The sequence below is a fragment of the Mauremys mutica genome, chromosome 6 (genome assembly GCF_020497125.1).
Source record: "Mauremys mutica isolate MM-2020 ecotype Southern chromosome 6, ASM2049712v1, whole genome shotgun sequence".
NCBI lineage: Eukaryota > Metazoa > Chordata > Testudines > Geoemydidae > Mauremys > Mauremys mutica.
Window position 1 is genome coordinate 95,927,185 of NC_059077.1, and position 16,621 is coordinate 95,943,805.

The following is a 16,621-nucleotide window of genomic DNA, read 5'->3' on the forward strand; positions in this document are numbered from 1 at the left end:
GTGAAGGCATCCAGTCACAACTAAAGTAATGCTTAATTACTAAAAAGTTGCCTTTTTGGGACCAAAATAAGTAAGAGTATAATATGAGAAGGATTCCAAATGTTACCAACTAAAACATGTATACACCAAAACCTCTAGAACACCAGCTGCTGGCCCTGTCTGTCAAAGTGGAATGAATAGAGTCATTAAGAAATTGGCTAAAACCAACACAGATCAACCAGAGGTCCAGAGAGACGCTCCAATGACTCAGACTGGAAGCTGAGCAGCGGCCCCCCCAGCTCGAGAACAAAGGACTGGAAAGTATGAGATGAGGGATACATTGGCTCTGGAAGAAGCTTGAGAGCTCTCTCACCTGGGAACCCGACGAAGGAAGAAGTCAGAGAGAAAGAGAGAAGCAGAGAGCCTGGAAATGGAGTTCACTACAGCTTGGCTTGGTGGATTGCTCTGGGCTCACCAGAATGGACTGTTCTTTAACCTTCATTACTCTATGAAAACCTAAAGCCTTTCAATGCTGTGTCCCAGTTGGCTAATAAACCCTACCATTTGGAAAACGCTGGTTAAGTGTCACTGTAAATGCTTGGTGAGGTGCATTTACCTTCAAAAGTGTACAAGTCTCTAACCAGGAGAGTATCTCAGTTGGCCTTGCTGAACAGCACTCACAGAGTGAAGCAGGAGTGCTGAAGCCCAGAGATTCAGTCTCACAGAGCTGATGAGGTCACATGGCCTACACCGAAGGAAGAGAGAGTCCCCTTAGGGTCTGGCACACCAAAGAGGTTTCTCCAAGATACTGTTCCAAAGCTGGGGGTGTAGCACCAATCCTGTGGCTCCATGACAAATCTACCAATGACCTTTTGAGCATGTATTTATAGTTATTTAAATTAGTACAAAATGTTTAGCATATGTAATCTGTACAGGAAGGACAGAGTGATTTCAAATGGAAAAGATTCAAGATATTACGGTGATGGGGAGCAGTATAGATGGATACCTTCCCCGTAAAGACACATTAACAATTAGGGCTCTGCAAAACTTTAAATTTGATCCTAATTTGTTAACAAGCATTCATTCATTCACTTGAATTTGTTTTGAATTTGTTCCATAATGTTAGCCAGAGCTAGTGAGAACCAAAAATTGTTTTAGCTGGATGTCCAAATACATTTTAATTACTGGTGCATTTCAAGTTTGAGCTGTATTTGCTAGGAAAGGTCACATGGCATTTTTCTTTGTCTGTGATTGGCTGAGCACATCAGGAGGGTCAACAGAAGCTATTTTACTTGTTTTCTCAGAAGAAGGGGCCGTGTTTTAGAACAGACAGAAAATAAAAACATTTTATCCTCACCTTTAACTCTGGCAGATGTGGCCCAGGCAAGCATGTTAATATTTTTATTATTCCAACAATTAAAAGACACAAATTGTTTTCTTATTTGCACTTATTAATGTGTAGGTGAATTCCATAAAGCTTTCTATACAAGTGTGTTTTTAAAAATGCACTGACTTTTCCATGGTGCTCATTACTGTGGTATCCAAGCACTTCACAAATATTAATTAAATTACTCTCACAACACTTCTCTGGGGAAGGGAAGCATAATTATGCCTATTTTACAGATGGGGAAACAGAGCCCAGGAGAAATTAAATGACTTCCCCAAGGTCATACAGGAAACCTCTTGCAGAACAGAGAATAGAACCTCATTAGTATTGCTCATAAGGCCACAGTTCCTTACACTGAGAACAATAAAACAAATTCCCCATAAAATTCTACCCCGCTAAGAACAGCAAATTTGACTTAATGGAATACTCTCTCCCCCTCCTTCCAGAGAGGCACGTGGAGTTGTGGGTATCATGCCACCAGGCTCCTCCTCTTCCACATTGGTAATCTCATCTATTCTGCAGTCTGTTCCCCCCTTATCTTCATTACTGGTGTCCTCACTCATTCTCCTCTTTTCTATAATTTACTTTTATCTATTTCAATTTGTAATAATACCTTAAATCAAAACATTCTTACTCAAGCACAATATTTTGAAAACAAAAAGTTTTACTAAGCGGCACAATGCCTAACTTTCCCCCCCACATAAAAGGACCATAAATCCCTTCAGAACAACCTCTGTGGGAATAGACAGGCCTTGCAGAGTATTAGAAAGGTCGGCAAACTCTTGGTATGTTGGACCAGTGAGGGGCAATGAGCTTCAGAGAACCCTCTCAGCCCTCTCTCATGACAGTCAAAGATGGAAAGCCAGATTCTCTTGAACCCTAATCTTTTCATACATCAGAACCTCAGATCCCATGGGAATTTGTTTTGACCGTACAACACTGTCCATTTCAATCTGATGGGATGGCTGAATTAAAAAAAAAATCTTTTTTACCCAATATACATTTGAAAGCAGCTTTAGAATATTTCCTTTTAAAAGGGTGTTAGCTGTCTAACAAGAGTTAAATCTGGAGATGACAGTGCACATTGACAAACTGCTCACAAAGAGATAGCAAAGGGGGGTGGGGGAGAATGAAGTAAAGTAAAATGAAGTGTATGTGAACACACACACACACACACATACACACTGCAGTTTTCCATTACACAAATGTCTATCCATATAAACATATGGATGCAATTTTTGAACTTTTACTAGAAGGCTTCCCATAGTCTACTGATTCCAGAGTAGGCATTAAACAAAATGTGTCCCACTGATACGGCATATTTTATTCATACAGAATATAATAGATATCATTTAAATACTTTTAGGAGTGTAAATACATCCTTGATCCCCATTACCCGTCAATGCTAGGAGGCTACCTCACACAGCACCCAAGCTCCTGCTGGACCAAGAAAATGAGAACTCAAATTCAGATCAGCCTACATGGTAAAGCACGCACAGCTTACTGGATTTTGGGGTAAATTTTGAAACCAAGATTGGCCTTAACAATTATAGGAACTTAAACTACACTCTTATTTTTGGAGGTTTTGTTTTCAACTGTACAACTTTTATTAGTAGTTTTATATAAAAAATTTTTTCAAGTGATGGCAAGATTAGGTACTAAAGAAAAGAGAAAAGTGGCAGCTGATTTTCTGGGGTTTCTTCCATCTGTTGCCCCCTCCTTCCACTTCCCTCCAAAAGGAAGAGAACAGAGTTGAGGTTATACTGTCAACATGAATTCTGGGAGTTTTATTTAAATTGACACATTTGTTTTTTAACTGCTACTTCAAGTAACTATTACTCACGAGTAGTCCCATTGAAGCCAATAATGTACTAATGTGTTTAAACTTAAACACATGTGAATGTTTGAAGGATCAGAGCCCCAATGACTCTCACAAAGTGGCAGATGCACTAGCGTGTTCTTTTTTCTGTTCCTGTATATTATTGTGCATTTCTTTTGAAGTGGGAACAAAGTCTTTAAACATAATGGCTACAAATTATTTAACCCAGCAACAAAAGCAGCTGTTCAAAAATTATTTAAAGCCATTTTTTTATTTACATTTTTATGTGGACGTGGGGGAAAAAAATGTAACGAGAGACTTCCACCAGGTTTTCTCTGCAGCATTGAATGGAATACAGCAAAACTACTCACTGGTGGAATCTTTTAAGGACACAGATGGCTCTTATCTCCTGTTTATATACGGGGGAATTACATGCTTAAAAATTCCTTGTGCATTCAGGGTAACATTGACCACAAACAGGGTTCAAGAATTCAGGTAGATGTTTCCACATAAAATGTGTCTAGATCTCTTTTATATGGAAAAGAGTTTGGTTATAAGAGTTTGACTACACATTTTAGAGCACTGACTGAATTTACTTTACACATGTGTAAAGTGTAGGGTTGCCAATTTTGGTTGGATGTATTCCTGGAGGTTTCCTCACATGACAAAATCTTTAATTACAGATTAATCATAAATTCCTGGAGATTCCAGGTCAATCCTGGAGGGTTGGCAACCCTAGTAAAGTGCCATTGGAGGTAGGCAGAAGGCCCTCAACAGCACATGTGCTGGATGGTGTACAAAATCACCCCTTTCCGGTTATTTGCCTTCATTATTAACTGTAAGCAACATAAGAAACCTCTCCTGCACTTGCCTGTTCCTGAGGTTTCTTTCTATACCTGCCCTCACTTCATTTGAAGCAGTGGAAGGCTCACACCTTTCTTTTATTGCTGGATTGGAGATTATAGGAACTACCTGGCTCCGGTGCATCAGCAGAAATAGCTCTGCGTCCTTATGCAGGGTCCTAGAACCTGACCGTTCTCACAACCACATACACTTAGGATGCTTTATAAATACAAACCAACAACAATAGAAGGTGAAATACACCTTTGACAGATCTTGATTGTAACTTCTTGGAGCGGGGACCCTGGCTCTAATTCTTTTCTCATATCTGTGTAAACCGGGTATAATTCTATTGAAGAAATTAGGCCAGTATAAAATCAGCTCACACGAAAAGAGAATTGAGTCCACCATTGTCTTCTGTCTGTACAGCACCAAGTACACTAGTGGAGCTTTATAAAAGACAAATAATCATCTAGTTTCCAAAGACAAAAGCCTTTCTTACGAAGACATCTGGTACATATAATCATTTCCTCAGGTAGAAAAATGAGGAAATACCTCTTTGTGTTTGGCAGTTTTATGTAATAATGTTGTCCTGATTTTACACAAATATCTTTATGAAATGACACAATTAATTTTCCCTTGAATGGTTCTCATTCCTGAAGTCACCCTTTTTACCCCCATCATGCCATTTGTCATGGTTACCAACTAACCATCCAACCTTCCAGAGAAAAGAAGATGAGATTTTCTTTGGAGGATTTCAGGATAACTCCTAAAGGGCTGAATGTGCTGCCTCTGCAGCAATTTCATCCCCAAGAAGTGAAAGGTCATCACTTAAAATTTAGAGGAAAAAACGAGTCAGTTAATAAAAACCATTAGCAGATGTAATTCTACCACAGACTTCCAGACAAAAGACATATTGTCTCGATCAGTATGGAGCAAATGTTCTATTTTTCGTACCCCTCTTCTTTTGGGCTAGCAGAACATGAAATACCTTTACAGTATTAAAACTAGACAGTCATGAGCGCTCTGCACTATTAAATACTATGAGTAGCCACCTTATGTAGAAGCTACAATGAAAATATTAAAGTACACTAAGGAAGGTTTAATGCACAAGATCAAACCTAAGACCAAACTGAATGAACGAAAAGTATGCCTTAGAAATCTCAAAACTAATATTTTACTTTCTATCAAAACTGTTTACTGTGCTGTATGTAACTCTAACTCCTAGAAAGGGATTTAGACAAAAAAAGGAAAAAGCCTCTCCAGGAAGAAGAGTGAGTCCATGGATGATAACACATGCTGTAATGCTTACCTATATTGCCAGTGACTTGGGAATCAAATACAAGAGACTGGAAATCAGTTTCCATCTCAATATAATAATCTGCAAAGCTCTAGCTCTGATTTTATATATATATATATATATATATATATATATATATGAGGGGTCCTTCTATACTGGTTACTGTGTTACCTTAAATAAAATAAGCTTTATAGCTTAATATACATGTTCCTTGTCTAAAAAATTAAATTGGGCAATATACATGGTGTCTGTCCCATCCCTTCCCCTTCCTTAATCGAGCCTCATGGAAACTTGAGATTAAAATGCTTGCTTCTGAATATTTTCTTTTTCAGGTACATTTTTCAACAGCAGTTGAAATTGACTTTTTTTAAAAGAAGAAAAGAAAAGCATGGTACACAGTACTACAGGTCTCAAATGTTCTGCATTGAAAAAAACAAATTACTAATGCAAAAGTTTCCCTCCATCCACAACTTCAAAAAGGTAGTGATGCATGCAAACCTCATTTTTGACCCCTCAGGAGACACACATTTCTATAGTGACGAAAAAAATCTCAATACAAAAATCAAGCTTAGGAGCAAAACAAACAAGTTAACCTTTTAATACCTTTGGAAATATTTTCCAAAGGCAAAACATATCACTTGGATGGGAGGTTATGAAATATTGGACCTGAAAAAAAAATCACAGAATTAGGACATATTGAAAAACTATTTTAGGTAATTGTTAAAAGGGTTCTAATTATGTATTTTTTTCTCTCTCTGAGGCTTGTATAGTGGATTCATGGTGACTAAGACACTTGGCTTTATAGGTGGGGAGAAACAAAATACCATACCAAAGTAATTTTTAAAAACAATACAAGATTTCTAACAGCTTTTCTGCAAAATGTGTAGCACGTACAAAATACATGGTGGTGCAGTACAAAAGTCTGCCTAAGGCCCATGCTGCAAGGCACACACCTTTTCATTTAATCTATATTGTATGTTCATTAGCAGTTGTTAGTTCTTATTCAACAATTCTGCTAGAAGCAAATGCATTGAGAAAACACTTGGATCAAGCCTAACTAAATCTTTTAAAAAGAACAAAACAATTGACACATCTGGTCAGGGTGGAGCTACCCTAAAAGAGAAATTGCCTTCCTTCAGATTGACTATACAGTAACCTAAGCATAAATACAGGCAGAAGAATACATACATTTGCAATATTATTATTTTGCTTGGTTTTGATTGGTGAAGCTTTTAGGTCTCATTTTTCTTTGTTGAGAGTTTGGATAGCAATGAAACCTATACAGCTGGAAACAGATTATGTTCAGTTTGTTGACCACGTAATTTTCATTAGATTAAACAGGACAGTATTTCAGGTGAGATGCAATTTCAAAATGAGGTTATGGAAATTACAGTATATAGGTATTCAAATATGTAAGTATACAGACGGGTCTAAGGCTTAAGGAGTTTATACCTTGTCCAACTTTGTGGATCTATTTGTGCACCATTCCCCAGAGGGGTCTTTAATCGGGTGATGATGTGCTGGGGTTTCCTCTCATATCTAGTTATGATAATTATACTGCACATCCACCAATCTCAAAGTAGGTTTCAAAGAAGGATGGTTTTGTGGCTCAGGCACTAGACTGGGACTCTGTTCTCAGCTCTGCCACAGACCTCCTGTGTGTCCTTGGGTGATTAATTTAATCCCTTTGTGCCTCAATGCCCCATCTGTAAAGTGGGATTCAAAGGAAGTAGGATCAGACACTATATGAATTTACCACAGATGCCCAAAACTGGCCTTGCTGGTAGTACTCCCTGCTCATGAGGAACATCTGGGCTGCTTCCAATCCTCCTCTCTCATTTCCTAAATCAGCAGAGAGTGCCCTCAAGAAGAAATGCCCCATCTTGTGCCACAGAGCTGTCTTCTGGCCATTCAAGAAGCAGCTTTAATGAGCTTTGAAGAGAATAGAGTCTGTCAAATCTTTCATGGCTGGAAGGATGATGACTGCAATGCAGACTGAGAAGTGTCAGAGTGTACATGCAAAGGGGTAAAAACAGAATTCCACCGGACTCTGATGGGAATATTAAGGAGTTCCAAGAAAAGAGGAGAAATCACTAAATCTGTTAACACAGGACACACATATACATGATTCAACTATGTGATTCCATGAAGATTAAAGTTTGTTGTCTGACCGCGAGAGACAGGCAACATTATGAAACAAAAAGGCCTCTTTTTTTAGCGCCATGCACAGGGATTTATACACTATTGCTACTAATGATTTCTCCTGGGCTGCTATGATCAAGGAAAAAGAAACGTGGAGTCTTACACTGTTGATGACAAGAGGTGCTTAGAAAGAGAAAGCTTCTAGTATGGCATTTTTTCAATGTGAAGTCAGAGTCTTCTGTAAAAGATCCTTGTTCATGAGAAAGGAAAACTGGATAAAATAAAGCTGATACAAATGTGTAGCCTTGTGGAGTTTGTTTGGATATTTCCCCAAAAACTAAAATCACTGGTAACAAAACAAGTGAACAGTTATTGTAACAAAACAAGAAAAATTGGAAACAGTGAATCACCAGGCTTAGCTAAACCAAGTTACATAATCAATTACAGCATTAATTCCAGGTAGGGTAAGGGGTTTAAATTTACTCTTATTATACCATTATGAAACCTAGACTTCTTATCCTTGGTCTTTTAACATAGATACTTAGCATTATGGGAAGACTGGTACACTGACCAAAACTCATATCCATTGTGCCTTCCCACAGTATCTCCTTATTCACTAAAGAGCAAAGTTAAGAAATTTAATGTAGTCTGAGAAGCCTGAATTCATACTTATCAATGTAATAAATAATAGTAAAAATTAATACTAATATAGGGCTGGATTCTCAACTCAGCCAAATTAATTTAGAGCAACTGGAGAATTCCCTTGTGGAGAAGGAAAGTTGGTGAGTGCAAAACTGGTGGTATCTCCTGCACTGACTCTGCTGCCACGAATACTTGAGGCCAGACATAAGGGGAGGCAGGGTTGTGTCAAGGGAGGAGAGGAGGAGCGTGGCAGAGCAAAGCTGCCCTAGAGCAGATTCCACACTGGCCATCCCCCTGCAGCTTTAATTTAACTGGGTCAAGCTCTCTGTAAGCCCCCAGGGGCCTAAACTCTGTTCACATGCAGAACTCAGTTGGTACATGACCATACACTGACCTGCACTTCTCTGAAGCTGCTGCTATCTTCTCCAGAATCTCAGCTTTCATTTTAAAACAGAGTATTGTCTCTCAAAATATGACCCAGGTGTCACCAATGCAGAGATAAGTCTGAAGAGAGCCTGGAACAATAGCTCTAAGAGGTGTGAATGGTCCCACTCATCTCAGGTGAGGCATTAGTTCATACTCCAATGACGGTAATTTAAACATCACATTGTTAACTATTTAATCCCTCATGTAAAAAAGGAGGAAGAATCACAGATACCCACTATTTATGGTGAGAGACATTCCCTTCTGGTGCATTTGTGACTTGTCCCCACCTTTTTGCACACTCCCAAGGAGCCAAGCGTGTGGGCACATTCAAGCCCAATGGAGGAGCAGCCCAGTTCAAGAAGCCTAGTGAAACTCAGAGAGTCCCATGATCAGTTCTGCAGAAAAGTACCTGGGGATTACAGAGGACGAGAAGCAGGATATGAGTCAGCAGTGTGCCCTTGTCGCCAAGAAGGCTAACGGCATATTGGGATGCATTGGTAGGAGCATTGCCAGCAGATCAAGGGAAGTGATTATTTCCCTGTATTCGGCACTGGTGAGGCCACATCTGGAATACTGCGTCCAGTTTTGGGGCCCCTACTACAGAAAGAATGTGGACAAATTGGAGCGAGTAGAGCAGAGTGCAACAAAAATGATCAGGGGGCTGGGGCACATGACTAAGGAGGAGAGGCTGAGGGAACTGGGCTTGTTTAGTCTGCAGAAGAGAAGAGTCAGGTGGGATTTGATAGCAGCCTTCAACTACCTGAAGGGGGGGTTCCAAAGAGGATGGAGCTTGGCTATTCTCAGTGGTGGCAGATGACAGAACAAGGAGCAATGGTCTCAAGTTGCAGTGGGGTAGGTCTAGGTTGGATATTAGGAAACACTATTTCACTAGGAGGGTGGTGAATAGGTTCACTGGAATGGGTTACCTAGGGAGGTGGTGGAATCTCGATCCGTAGAGGTTTTTAAGGCCCGTCTTGACAAAGCCCTGGCTCGGATGATTTAGTTGGTGTTGGTCCTGCTTTGAGCAAGGGGTTGGACTAGATGACCTCCTGAGGTCTCTTCCAATCCTAATCTATGATTCTATGAATGTCATTACTTGCAGCAGTAAGCACTAACCCCAGTAGTGAATGTTTGCGAGACAAGTTACTAAAATTGGATAAGCAGTGTTTCAGGTAATCAACAGAATACTTAATGTATTTACAGATGTCTGAAAGGGATAAAGAGGTGTGTGTGCAGTAATTTTCAGCTCAGATCCCCTTCACTGTCAGAGCCCAATTTGAAAATATCATCATGGTAGGAAAACCTAATTTGAAAATTATGATGTCATTTGGAGCTCAAAGTTACCTTGACAGGGACTTGAAAATTTTGCAGTGAATGGTGAATAGTCATTAGACCAAGGCCCTGATTCTGAAAACATTTATGCACATGTTTAGCTCTACACACTGTGAGTAAACCCAGTAACTTCAACAGAACTGTACTCACAGTAAGTAAAGTTAAGCATATGCTTAAGTCTGTGCAGGATATGGGTCCAAGTAGGTATATCCCTCACTACCAGCTTACAATTGCAGAAGGGCAGGACACTGGCCTTTCCCTAATCATCCTGTTTCTGTACAAAACTGAGGGCTCTGGGCGGGAAAACAGGTCCACAGATGTGCACTTTCCTCTGGCAACTCTTACTGAGAGCACAGAATTTTTGTGTGGCAATAATAGCCTACATTAATATCAAGCCTAGTTTGCTGCACTACTCCTGTCTTACACTGGTAGAAATACAAAACTGGAATAACAAAGTGATACTATCTTTGTACTGATAAGAAAGGTAGGGGGGAAAAACTAGGCACATTATTCAGTTTTAACAGGTAGTAGATAGTGCACATAAAAATATCCGTATGATCAGCACCCCCTTCTTCCTCTTCTCCCCCCGGCAAACAGCTCTCAAACCCCACCCATACCCCTGTGTTTTAGCTAATAAAAACTTGGCTTTATTACTTGAGAAAGACTTGAGATCAGGGAGCCTGGCTAGTAAGAGAAGGTTTACTTGTCCAATAGCTTCCCCATTGCTGTACTTAAACACTGTTGCTCATGGGGCAGTATATAGTAACTGAATGAAAAGTATCAGAGGGGTAGCCGTGTTAGTCTGGATCTGTAAAAGCAACAAAGAATCCTGTGGCACCTTATAGACTAACAGACGTTTTGCAGCATGAGCTTTCGTGGGTGAATACCCACTTCTTCAGATGCACTTGCATCTGAAGAAGTGGGTATTCACCCACGAAAGCTCATGCTGAATGAAAAGGTGGCATAAGCTCTTGTGTGCTCTGATTTAAACTTGTTTCTAACTGAAATAACAAGAAAACCATTTTCAAAGTAAAATCATACTGAATGTTGTCCATTTCTCAGAGAACAAAATAATTTTCTAAACTAATATAAAAATCATCTTTGTTAATAGGTTAAACTATGTTCCACACTCTGTATGTTTCTTAAATTTTATCCTTTTTTCAACAAAAATGTCATGATTTTGTTGAGTGAGGCTTTATAATGATCTAAAATAGATAAATGGAAAATGATGGAAAAGAGATTCTCAATGAGAAAAGACCACTCTAGGAATATATTACGGTATTACTCTAATTAAATGGTCAGTCATCATTCACAGAAGCTGATTATGAATCAAGAAACTGCAGCAGCTTGGTTTGGTGTGGAGCCAGTCATGAGAAGAAATACTGTATCCTGGAAGGGGAGGATGAGAAAGTGACTGAGTGGCTTCCAGTATCCCCCATAGACTGAATACAGCTTGAAAGTACTACACAAAATTTTCACCTGCAAAATTACTATAGATTGTAGAGTAGGCATCAAATAATCATTCAGAAAAACACTGTTGTGGATAGTTGCCTAATTAATGCACAGAGAAGTGTGGAAACCCCAGAAAGTACAAAATAGATAGATTAACTTGTAGGAGGAAAGAGCTGTGGAAGCAATGGAGAAGTGTGACAGGATGAAATGAAAAATACTTGATTGCAATTATAAGGTTGTTTTTAAGGATATCCTTAAGCCAGAAGAACTCTTTTATAGCCTCTCAGCTTGTAAAAATCTAGCTAGAGAGAAAAGGCAAACATATCCTTTCTTTTTTTTTTTTCTTCCCAGTGGCAGAATATAAACACTCTCTCTCTCTCTCTCACACACACACACACAAAAGGTTTCTAGAGAGCTAGGATGTTCAAAGTCCATTGTAATAATTTATCAGATCATTCAGGGGGCTAAGCAGAAGGAAGATTATCATAAGATGTAGAAGGTACAACTGGATGTCAAGAATTGCTTTGGCACAATGAGTCATACTGTTTGATGCAATAAGTTTCTTCCACTTCTCAAACAGTATTATGAAAGGTCAAAGTATGTACACATGAAGAGATTCATGGTACCATTTTGTGCTATGGTCAGGATAGCCAGAGCCCCACCATTTTCATCTTGTCCATATAAATTTGAATATAAGAACTAAGGAATTAGATGACTGAGATCTGCCTGGAGACAGGACTGAGTGTCTACCAGTGTATATCTGTATGAGAGGCCTGATAATGGTGCTCAAGCTAGAGTTTATGCCACAGATATATTTATATATTTCAAATATTTTGCACTTCTGTAGTGTCTTCCATCCGAGTTTATCAAAGTGCTTTACTAGCATTAATAAATTAATCCTCACAAGAACCAGAGGAGTTCAGGAAGTATTATCCCAATAATACAAATAGGAAATCAAGACCAGGTGTACACTGCAGGCACTATAGTGGCATAGCAATAGCACCATAGCTATGCTGACATAACCTGTAGCATAGTCACAGCCTACGGCAATGGAAGGGGTTTTTCCAATGCTGTAGGAACAGCACCTCCCCAAGTGACAGTACTATTCTTCCAACGACCTAGCTGCGTCACTCCTGGGGTTAGATCAGCATAGCTATGGTGCTCTGGGGGTGTGGATTTCTCACACTCCTGAGCACCATACCTACATCACCGTAAATTTTAAGTACAGATGAGGCGTAGAACACAGAAAGATCAGGTGACTTGTCCAAGGTCAAATAGAAGCCTGTAGAACAGCCAGGAACAGAACTCTCCAGTCCCATGCCAAAACTACATCTTTGTTTTTGTACTTCTATTGAAAAAGCAGGCTAGAGCACCTACAAAGTCAAGCTCTAAACTTAAGACACAGAAGTATTTAACTGTTTGGATAGGAAACAGATCTGAACTGTTACCTCTGGGACTCTAATGTTCCCAACACTGAAGCAGATGTTATCAAAAAGCCTGGGAAGGGTGTGTACACCCCGCAGCTTCCAGGCAAGGGGAGGGGGAGGTGTGTAAGCCAAGGCACAGATCCCACACTATCCCTGATGGGATCCCTTTACAGTGAATTCCCAAATACCCTTATTTCAAATATGTACTTTATTGCAATCCATGTCTTCAAATTCAATGTTCTGTGTTGGATTAGAAAGCATATCATTTCACTACTCGTCAGAAGATTTTGTTTAGCTACTTTGTATTGTTTAATAATTTATAAACATATATCTAAGAAGACTATCAATAAATTATGAAAGATAACAAAATATCACTTTCCATGAGAATGACTCATCTAAAAAAAAAATACTCTGGCAAATATGCAAAGTCTCCTTCCAAAAAAAATAGCTCATAGGAGTCTATGAATACAGCCTAGAATGCAAAAAATTATAATGAAACAAGATATTTGAAACCTCAAAGTCAGTTTTCTGTGAACTGTTTCCAGAATATAAGGCAGAATGATTTTGAAATATTCATGTGAACCAACAAATGTATTCATAAGAAACAAAAAAGAATGGTCACTGTATACTTTTCTTTGTAAGATCTCATTTACAAAAACCTTATTCATTACACATACTTACCACTCAAATCTTACTGCACACTCTCTCTCTATTACATACATACACATGAACTCCTGCATATCAAAGCATGTCAGCTGATTTTTCTCACTTTCTTGAAAAAAAATATCTATGAATAGAGTTAGTTTGTGAATGCTTTCTGAAGCAGAGTAATCCTCTTACAGCAGCACTTAATCTGGCTATGTTTGAGCAGATAATAAACTTTGCTTAGCTTTCTAGTGTAGCTACTAAATCCAGTGAAATAAAACTAATACACATCTTATTGAATTTGTGACACAATTAAGGTGCACAAAGTGACAGCTACAAGAATGTCTAAATTAGGACACTGACCTGACTGTTAAGGAAGAATGCACGATCCATTACTAGACTAAATGGGGGAGGGGGGGGGGGAAATCTGCTTTTTCCTTTCCCTCACCTTTAATTCTAAAAAGAGAGAAGAAAAATTATTTTTATAATTTTTATTCTGAAGCTATGAAGACAAGAATAAATTTCCAGTTCTCTTCAAACTAATATCAGATAATTTTCACAAGTCTAACTTTTGTCATTAAGGCTTAAATTAAAGGCTAAAGCACATAACCACAGCCCAGCATTGGTGAGGGGTGCACTGTCCCATAAGAAACATCATATAGGCACAAGAACTCCTGGAGCTCCCAAAGTGTGCAGCTGCCATACTATCAAGCTTTGTGGAACAGTTCCAAAAAGGGTGGGGAGATATGACCCCACCCCCCCTCCAGTTTGCAGACGCTAGTTCTGCTAACTCTGGGGATTCCTGGAACTTCCTTGGTGTAATATGTTTGGCCCTTGGTTTCAGAGGGTATGAAAGGCCTGGAGATACTCCCAGTACATGCATACAGAGAGTAAGAACATGCTGACCAACAATGCCACTCTCACAAAGCAGAGTGCTGCAACGTGTGTTTCACCCCCGAGAACTGATTTTCTCAGTGCTATTTAGAATTCTGTTGGCAGCAGCGAAGCTGTTGAGAATCATGCCTATTTCATGTTGGTACTTCTTGGGAGAGCTATGAGCAACAGCAGAGGTAGGCACTGGAGTTAGTTACATGATATGTAAACCCAAAAAATTAAAGCTAGGGCAAGGGTAGATTAGCCGAGACCTCTTTTTCCCCTCCCCTCACAGCAGCCAGGAGGTTCTGGAGCATGGGATAGATTAATGCAGATCCTTTCAGTGTGGTCTTCTTTCTCCCTGCAACACATACACCTCCACCTTTTCTTCCTCTAAATAGTAACAATCTAGTAAATTTTTCATGCCCGGGTATTACTCATACAAAATATACACATTAAGATAAGCCCCTCTCTGCCTCACATGCAGAATAAGTGCTAAATTATTGTCTTTGAAAATGCAAATATAAACGTCTTACAACTTGCTTCCAATTGGATTTGTGCACACCCATCCAAAAGCAGAATACGGCCTTCAGACAGCAGACCCAGTTAAGTAAACTCACAGGCATAAATCTTTCACTGTTGTGATCCTTGTTCCCAGAGGTGTTCAGTTATCACCATGGTGATGAGCATGATATAAAAGCCTAGGCAGAGAGAGAGAGATTGATATCTTCTCCACCCAACCCTTTGTTTACTTTCCCTTGCTGTTTTTAAGGCTAATTTAAACTGCAATCTTCTTTGAGGAGAGATCTATCATTTAAATTTGTCTACAAAGCACCACGTACACTTCTGGCAGTGTATTAATTAACAGTAATTAATAATGATGTGATACACCACTGAAATTACAGGAAACATGCTTGATTTGCTATTAACTTTTCCCCCCAACTAACAAGAATGACCCAGCCCCTTCTCAGATAAAAGGGAGGAATGTTGAAACTCTTAATTTACTTGTATGAGCCACATACTGCTCTTGATCTGCTCACATAATTACCCATGTTAGTTGGAGCTGCATATGTAGATCAGATAGCCCTATGGGATTTATTCTCCCATCAGGTTTTCTAGACCCTATGCAAGTGAAACTGCTATTAATTTCAATATGAGTTTTACCTGCCTAAAAAATACTGCAGGATCAGCCAGGAATGTGCTTGTGAACTCTCATTAACTTTATTAACTCATTAAAGTTGATGGGAGTTCTGTAAATATGTGGAGGACTAGAAGCAGGAAATAACTCCCACTATGAATGTAATTTCAGATCAGCAATGCCAAATATGGCATTAAATATAGTCCTTGATCTTTCTGTGTTTGGTATACTGGTTTGAACCATTAAGGAACCCTAACCAGTGAAAGGGTTTCAAATAATGTTTTAACAAATGAAACCAACCCAAACATATTTACATACTGGTTAATATGCAGTTTATTCATCTGAAAAGAAATTTTAAAAATGCAAGAAAAACTAAGTCATCATCAGCCTGCCTCCGCTCTGGGGTTTCCATCGCCGGCTCCTTGCCAGCTGGGGTTTCAGCCCACCGCCAGCCTGGGGTTCCTTCCCCCAGGCCAGCAGCAGGCGCTGATTGGGACTGGCAGCAGGACCCCGGCTGGCCAGGGGCCAGCAGCGGGAACCCCAGAGCGGCAGCAGGCTGAGCGGCTCAGCCCGCCCTACATGCCATCAAAAATCAGCTCGCGTGCCACCTTTGGCACGCGAGCCGTAGGTTGCCGACTCCTGGGATAGAGCATGCTCCATAGCTTTGTGAGAATGAAATATGCACAGTCTTCAGCACTGGGAACTCTGAAGGGATGGAACCTTGAGAGATTTTAGCTGTTAAACTCTAGAAAGTCTCTCATGAACACATACAAATTGTGATTTCCCCCCCCCAAAGACTTGTAACTTGGCCAAATTTAGCCCCACCAGCCGCCAGCTCCGCTCACCTCAGCTGCTGATCTGGGGTTCCAGCCGGTTACCAACTGATCACTCAGAAGCCTGTGTGCAGCTTAAAGTATCTAAATAGGTGCCACCAGTCATTGGAAAACTCAGCAAGGAAAAGCAAGGGCAAGGATCACACTAAACTAATAAGATCTGCATTTTAATTTAATTTTAAATAAAGCTTCTGAAACATTTTGAAAACCTAGTTTGGTTATATATTATAGACTTATAGAGAGACCTTCTAAAAAATGTATTACCGGCACGCGAAGCCTTAAATTAGAATGTATACAAGAAGACTCGGCACACCATTGCTGAAAGATTGCCAACCCCTGTTCTATCCCCTCATGGCTCCTAGTGTTCACCAGAATGCACAAGAGCC

The 16,621-nt window shown here is 39.7% G+C and overlaps 1 protein-coding gene across 1 annotated transcript in view; it reads right to left on the reverse strand.

Moving 5' to 3' along the window:
* LOC123372731 (guanine nucleotide-binding protein G(q) subunit alpha) overlaps positions 1–16,621 on the reverse strand; it is a 209,101-nt gene that overhangs the window by 147,824 nt on the left and 44,656 nt on the right. The window lies entirely within an intron of this gene.